The sequence below is a fragment of the Meriones unguiculatus genome, chromosome 8 (assembly GCF_030254825.1).
Source record: "Meriones unguiculatus strain TT.TT164.6M chromosome 8, Bangor_MerUng_6.1, whole genome shotgun sequence".
In the NCBI taxonomy this organism is placed as follows: domain Eukaryota; kingdom Metazoa; phylum Chordata; class Mammalia; order Rodentia; family Muridae; genus Meriones; species Meriones unguiculatus.
In genome coordinates this window covers 77,899,020-77,907,382 of record NC_083356.1, presented here as the reverse complement: position 1 = coordinate 77,907,382, position 8,363 = coordinate 77,899,020, and positions in this window count along the sequence as shown.

Sequence of the window (8,363 nt, the reverse complement as noted above, 5' to 3'; positions counted from 1 at the left end):
TGCTGTCAAAGCGCTCTTCAGATCTCCTTTCAGCTTTGTCCACTGAAGCACACTTCCATCTCTAGGGCTGGTTCCACTCCCTGTGAGCAGCTCTCCTTGGCATCCCATAGCTCTGGAATCTCCAAGACAATCCGGGCTTCACCATCACAGCTTCACACCGTTGCCTCTCTGGGCCTCCGAGCAGGGACGCCCCTGCCACATGCCTGGCCTCAGCGGCTTTCCTTAGTCGAGGACGGACTCCTTTCTTCTCTCCTTGACTCTAACGGAAGAACCGTGCCGCCGAAGCTGCCAAGATCTGCTGCAGGGGCTGGAACATGTTCCTCAGTCTGTACAGCTTGTCTTCTTGCTTGTTCAGCTTGCTCCTGTGCGTTATAGATCTTCCGAAGAGTGAATACTAAGCGACCACACGACACAGTCCGCACTAGGCTGTTTGGAGATTTCCTTTGCCGACGCAACTAATCCAAAACAGGTCAGTCTCAGGCAGATTTTTCAGACAAGGACGAAAAGCAGCCACGTTCTTCACCAAAATACCACAAGAACAGTCTCTAGGCCACATTTTTAATATCTTTTTCTGAAACCTCTTGAGCCAGGCCCTTATGGTTCACATCACCCTCAGCACCACTGTCTTCTATGTTCCTACTAGGATGACCCTTACATCCCCACAAAAACCATTCAGTCACTTTTCTAATCCAAAGTCCCAAAGTCCACATTCCTCTTTAAAAAAAAAAAAATTAAAAAAAAAAAAGGGCCTGATGGGTTACCCACTGAGCCATCTCCCCAGCTGGCCATCTTATTTTTGAGATGAGATCTCTCACTGAGTCTGTAGAACCCTCTTTCAGCTAGACTGACTGAGCAGTGAGCGCTTTGGACACACCTGCCTCTACCCTGTGTGGTGGTTTGAATGAGAATGGCCCCCATAGCCTTAGATATTTGAGTGCTTGCTGCCCAGTTGATGGAAGTGTTTGGGAAGGATTAGGAGGTGTGGCCTTGCTGGAGGAGGTGAGTCGCTGGAGCTTCAAAAGACTCACTGGCGTCCAGTGATGGCTTTCTCTCCCTCACTCTCACGCTGCCTGCTTTTGGATGAAGATGTGAGCTCTCTGCTGCTCCTGCCAACGCTGCGCTGCCGATCATGGACTCCAACCCCCGGAACCAAAAGTCCAGCTGAATGCGTTCCTTTATAAGTAGCCTTGGTGACGGCGCTTTATCACAGCAATAGAAAAGTGGCTATGAAACCCCAACATAAGTTACAGGTGTGTGCCACCTTGCCTAGCTGTTAAGGGGGTGTTTGGATCCAAACTCAGTTCCTCATGAGTCTCTCTTAGTCCGTGTTCTATTGTTGTGAAGAAACAGAATGACCATGGCAACTCTTATAAAAGAAAGCATTTAATGGGGCTGGAGAGATGGCTCTGAGGTTAAGAGCACTTCTGCTCTTCCAGAGGTCCTGAGGACAATTCCCAGCAACCACTTGGTGGTTCACAACCATCTATAATGAGATCTGGTGCCCTCTTCTGGTGAGCAGGTGTACACGCAGACAGAACATTGTATACATAATAAATAAATAAATAATCTTTTTTTAAAAGAAGAGAGAAAGCATCTAACAGGTTTGCTTACAGTTTCAGAGGTTTAGTTCATTGTCACGGTGGGAAGCATGGTGGCATGCAGGCAGACATGGTGCTGGGGAAGGAGCTGAGAGTTCTCCATCTGCCTCCAAAGGCAGCAGGAAGAGACACTGGAACTGGTTTGGGCTTTTGAAACCCCAAAGCCCATCCTCAGTGACACAATGCCTCCAACAAGGCCACACCTACTCCCATAAGGCCACACCTCCTCTCAAGCAGTGCCACTTCCTGATGATTAAACATTCAAATGGATGAGCCCATGGGGGGCCGTTCTTATTCAAACCTCCACACTTGCAGGGCATAGGGCTCATAGTCTGCTTCCTATAGTGCTGTGATGACCAAAAGCAACCTGGGAAGAAAAGGGTTTATCTGGATTACATTTCCAAATGTAATAGTCCATCATTGAAAGAAGCTGGAACAGGAACTCAGGGTAGGAACCTGGAGGCAGGAACGGAAGCAGAGAGAACGGAAGAATGCTATTTACTTGCTTACATTTCCTGGCTTACTCAGCCTGCTTTCCTAGACAGCGCTGGCCCACCTGCACAGAGAGGGTATCCCCCAGAGGGCTGTGGACCTTCCGCTTCAATCAGTAATCAAGACACGCCCACAGGCCAATCTGATGGAGGCAATTCCTCGGTGCCTCAGCTGAGATTCCCGGTCCCCAGGGTGTTGTGGACTTTTCAGCTTATGATATGTAAACCTTTTTTTGTTAAAACTCCAGGTTGGGGGAATTTTAGTTTGTCCACACCTGTGCAGAGGGTGCTCTTGGCCAGTTGGAATTAGTTGAATTCTGAGGCCGTTGGAGGGTATCAGTATGACAGCCCAGGGGAAGGCGCAGCTGCTTGGAGGAAGACTGCTTGCTGCTGGTTTGTCCTGCTGCTGAAATTGCTGTTTGCTGATTGGCTGGTGACCTGGATTCTGGACTTCTGGATGACTGATATTGGTATCGGCCCCCAAAGAATCCTACGACCCTACCCAGCAGGAAGTAGCAGAGAAAACTCTGCCCCCAGTCCCCACTAACCATCTTTTCCTCCTACCCAGTGTTGGGGGGTTGGAAGAGAGGTAGAAGAGCTGAAGAACCTTAAATAAAATAGACTTGTTAAAAAATCAAGGTCAACAGCAGAGGTTTTGTTTGCTTGTTTGGTTGGTTGGTTTGGTTTTCCAAGACAGGGTTTCTCCATGTAGCCATGGCTGTCCTGGAACTTGATCTGTACATCAGGCTGTCCTCAAACTCACAGAGATCTGCCTGCCTCTCCCTCCCAAGTGCTGGGATCAAAGTTCTGTGCCATTTCCACCTGGCCCCTGGCCCCAGATGTACCTGGGTTTGTGTCAAGTTGGCAGCTAAAGCTGTATTGAGCCATCTCCCTTGCTCCTTTTCTTTGTTTTTCTTTTGTTGCTGTTACTGTTTTGTTTTCCTTTTCAGACAGAATCTCACTATGCAGCGCTGGTTGGCTATAATTTTCTAGGTAGACCAGGCCGACCTGAAACTCACCTGCCTCTGCCCCTAGGTCCTGGGAATAAAGGCATGTACATCATGCCTGGACTTTCTTTGGTATTTTTTTTTATAATTTAATTTTTATTTCATGTGCATTACTGTGAAGGTGTCAGATCCCTTGGAATTGGAGTTATAGACAGTTGTGAGCTGCCATGTGGGTGCTGGGAATTGAACCCAGGTCTATTTAGGAAGAGCAGACAGTGCTCTTAACCACTGAGCCATCTCTCCAGCCCCCCTTTCTTTGGTATTTTAAGACAGAGTCTCACTATGAAGCTCAGACTGGCTCATGATCCTTCTGCCTCAGTTTCCCACGTGCTGAGATTACAGGTACTGCCTCATACCTGGCTTGAAAGATAGATCTTCCTTCTAACATTCTGAGTTTTCAACTGGGACCTTCATAACAGGAGACAGTTTAACAAGAGGAACATGTGCACTCATTTTATATAAATTTTATATACTTTTTTTGTGACGTGTGGAAGCTGGCTAAGGAAATGAAGACCTGGAGAAGCAGGCATGCGTTGTATATGGTGAGTTTGGGGAAAGGTAGGGAGTGGTGGAAAGAGTGGTGAACAGCCAAGTGTCACCAGTGGGGAAATGTCAACAGGCAGGCCTGTCCATTTAGGCTTCTCTGTTTCCCTCTGTCTTCCAAGGAGAGGATGTTTCTTTCCAAAGGAGGCAGGGAAGCCTCCTCTCACCAGAACCCTCTGTGAGCTGCTTCAGGAGAACAACAGAAAGTTTTTCCAAAGCAGCCCATTTCTCAACTGCCTCCAGCTTCAGGTATCCAGGGGCCATATCTGTAGCACATTCTACACCTCTCAGTGTCCAGCACATTTTCCTACATTGCTCTGTGATGGGCACGTGGATTCACTTCTCCTCTGGAGGCTCAGGTATCCGCAGTGTGTTGTGAAAACACACGGGACGGTTGGTTTGCAGGACCCCAGGGTGATCACCGGTCTCAGTAGCTCAGCTGGGGGAAGCTGCCAGCTTATGCTGCCCAGGGGGTGGCCCTGTATTGTCTCTGCTACTCAGGGGACAATGAGGTTCAGAAGGATGAAGTCACATGCCCACAGCCCTCAGATGATAAGCGCAGAGCTGGTTCAAACTCGCAGCAACTGGACTGTCAATATGGCTCAGGGAGTAAGGGGGATCACCATCTGAGCTCCACTCCCAGGATGGGGGCTTTGAAGGCTCCAAAGCACGAGCTACACCCAGTGTGAAGGTCTCCTCCTGGCTGCCTTCGGATCAAGACTCTTCCAGCACCACGCATGCCTGCATGCTGCCATGCATATGGCGTGACAATAATGGACTGAACCTCTGAAACTGTAAGCCAACCCCAGTTAAACTTTTCTTTTAGAGCCAAGCACGTGTCCCACACCTGTAATCCCAGCACTCAAGGAGGCGGAGGTAGGCAGATTTAAGAGTAATATATATATATATATATATTTTTCTTTTATAAGAGTTGCCATGGTCATGGTATTTTACCTTCACAGCAATGAAACCCTAGCTGATTCATCCCTCCCTGATCACATTGATCACATACTAATTAAGAAATGCCCTACAGCCAGATCTTATGGAAGCATTTCTCAGCTGAGGTTCTGTTGGTATAATGTTTGTTTGGAACACATACAATTTATCCTTGTTCATTCAAATGCTGATTTCTCTACCACACTATCTAGTTTCAATCCAGACATTGCATTGTGATGCTTACAATAAGCATCTCAAGTTTGTGTAAACATGCCACTGTTTGTTCTCTGTATTTTCAACTAAACAACCAGCCAGTGCTGTGCAATGGTGAGAATAGGGTGGGACATCCTGGTCCGGAGGAGAGGAGAAGGAAGTGAGTGGAGGAGTAGGAGAGAGAGATCAGCAAGACAGGACTTCTAACCACGAGGAGAGATGAACCAGACCTAAGATATAACTAAAAGCAAGTATAATGGGCGAAATCTGAATGGGAGGAAACTATGCAGGCTTGGAGGTTTAGGATAGAGTAATCATTGCCCAGCATTGTGCTCTAGGTTAATTAAATAAGTCCTAGCCTCTGTGTGGTGATTTGGGTATATAGCAGGTTTAGAAATAACTGCTATTTAACTAAAAGATAAATTGATAATAAATATTAATAACCCACAACAAGGTCCCTCCTTTCAGATAATTCCAGCTGTTGTCAGGTTGACAAAAAGCCCACATGGTTTCTCACAACCATCTGTAACTCAGGTTCTAGGGGACCCAGCGCCCTTTTCTGTGCTTGAGCACCAGGCACACACGTGGTTCAGAGACATGCACCTTTAAAACACCCGTACACATGAAACAGAGGTCAGCCTGGGAACTTTGTTTACAGATGAGGTTTTTTCTTCACTCAAATGTCCTGTGAGCCCCTCTTTAGCCCAGGTTCTGTGTTGGTTGTTAGGGATGCAATGAGCAAGACAATGGTCAGATATTTGTGCTAGCCTAGTCATAAGAGCAAACGCAGGCAGTGGTGGTAGATAGCAGGCAAATCTCTGAGTTCCAGGCTAGCCCGGTATACAAAGCAAGTTCCAGGAGAGCCAAAGCTACATAGAGAAACCCTGGGGGGGGGAGTAAATATAAGAGCCTGGGAGGAGCCACACAACTTTAATCCCAGCCCTAGGGAAGCAGAGGCATAGATCTCTGAGTTCAAGGCCAGCCTGATCTACAGAGTGAGTTCCAGGAGAGCCAAGGCTACATAGAGAAACCCTGGGGGGGGAGTAAATATAAGAGCCTGGGAGGAGGAGCCACACAACTTTAATCCCAGCCCTAGGGAAGCAGAGGCATAGATCTCTGAGTTCAAGGCCAGCCTGATCTACAGAGTGAGTTCCAGGAGAGCCAAGGCTACATAGAGAAACCCTGGGGGGGGGGGGAGTAAATATAAGAGCCTGGGAGGAGGAGCCACACAACTTTAATCCCAGCCCTAGGGAAGCAGAGGCATAGATCTCTGAGTTCAAGGCCAGCCTGATCTACAGAGTGAGTTCCAGGACAGCCAAGGCTATGCAGGGAAACCCTCTCTTGAAAAACAAACAAACAACATCAACAAAAAAGTAAATACAGGAGCAGAAAGCAAAATGAACCTGTCCCTGGGAGCTAAAAAACAAACAAAGGCCTTTAGCTATCAGCCCAACCACTACCCACCCACTGTCCATCATCATCAGTCATCTACCCATCATCCATCATAGGCTGTCATCATCTGTCTATCAACCATTCATCCATTGGTCCATCCATAGGTCCAGTTCTGGACACTCATGTTGTTTATCACTCTACTAATAATGATAGTAATGACTGGCAGACTCACTCTAATTTACACACTTATTAAATTACTAATAATGTATTTATGCGAAACATGAAATGCCCAGATTAAGGGTTTCCAGAATCAGGACCCACAACACCCTCCCTGCTTGGGTCAGTTGTGCCCTGATTTTGCTTGCCCCAGGCTGTGTGTGTCATAGCAAGCAAACTTCTATAGCAGGGGTGAGGTGAGGTGAGGTGTGGGGTAGGGTGTGTGTGTGTATGTATGTATGTTAGAACATCCGACTGAGGCTACCCCATCAGGATTTTTCATGATTTCGTCGATGATGAGTGTCTACTTTTGTTTTTCTGTTAATGTGATAAAATACCCTGACAAGGGTCTGGAAAGATGGCTCGGTGCTTAAGAGCACTGGCTGCTCTTCCAGAGGACCTGGATTAGATTCCCAGCACCCATGCAGCGGTTCACAACCCTCTGCCACTCCAGTTCCAGGGGCTCCAATCCCTCCTCCTGCCCTTTGTGGGTACCAGGCATGTGGTGAGCATACATATATGCAGGAACTTGGGGACGGGGTGGGGGTGGGACTGGTGTGATGATTCAGTGGGTAAAGGAGCTTGCTGCCAGATCTGACAACCTGAGTTCAATCCTGGAGTCCCACACAGTGGAAAGAGAGAAACGACTCCTCCAAACTGTCCTCTGACCTCCATGGGCAAATTGTGGCATGTGCACATGTACCACACACACACACACACACACACACACACACACACACACACACTGTAATTTCTTAATAAGAAAGCATTTAATTGGGGCTGACTTACAGGTTCAGAGGGTTAGTCCATTATCATCATGGCAGGAAGCATGGCAGCGTGCAGGCAGACGAGGTGCTGGAGAAGGAGCTGAGGGTTCTACATCTTGATCCCAAGAGACAAGGCTTCTCTGTATAGCTCTGGCTATCTGAACTCACTTTGTAGACCAGGCTGGCCTCAATCTCACAGAGATCCACTTGCCTCTGCCTCTCCAAGTGCTGGGATTAAAGGGGTGTGGTACCGCTGCCTGGCTAAATGTAATTTTAAAACACAAACAAACAAACAAACAAAAACCAAGAAAGAAAGAGTTCATTCTGGTTCACAGTTCAAGGATGCAGTCCACTGCAAGGAAGTCAAGATGACAGAGCTTGGAGCATCCGGTCACATGACATCCACAGACAAGAAGCAGAGAGGGGTGAATGAATTGCACAGTGCTTCATAACTTCCTTTCTCCACTAATCCAGTCCAGGATCCCACCCAGGGATTGGTGCCACCCACAGTGAGCAGGCCTTCCTACATCCCTTAAACTATCCAAGGCAATCCTCAGCAGACTATCATCCAGATGGTCCTAGGGTCTGTCACCATGACAACATCACAGTAGTTTTACTAGACAGACCAGGACCTGAGTTCATGATTGGCTTTAGCAAAGAAGGAAAGCACGCTTCCACAAGACTTGGTGGGGTCCTCGGTTTCTGCTGCCATTCCCCTGCCTCATGCCTTTACCATAGTTCCTAGCTCACTCCCCACCCTGCCCATTAGCCAATCTCAGGGTGTCAGGCTTCTCAGCTCAGCTGGGATCCTTCATGCCTTCTTAATTCTCTCTACTATTCCCATGGATCCCAGGTGGTGCGTGCGACAGGGCAAGACAGTGCAAAGCTTCCTCCATCTTGTATTCTTGCTGAGGCCATTGGCAGGTTTAACTAGAATCTGATCCCCTTGATGGAGGATCTCTAGGGGAATTACACAGCTCTGTTCTAGGAACCTGAGGTCAGGCTGTGCCAGCTAACTTATCTAACTTACCTTAAATCGCCTGCCTATGTGGAACCAGCTCCAGCTAACCACTCATCCTGGCTTCTCTTAAGCTGCTTCCTCCTGCAGAGACCCCTGTAGCTGCCGAGCCAACTACCTGGGTGTAGTTTCAGCCTGCTGGAATAAAGATTGGAGGCCATATTTCACAAAGGACTGTCGTA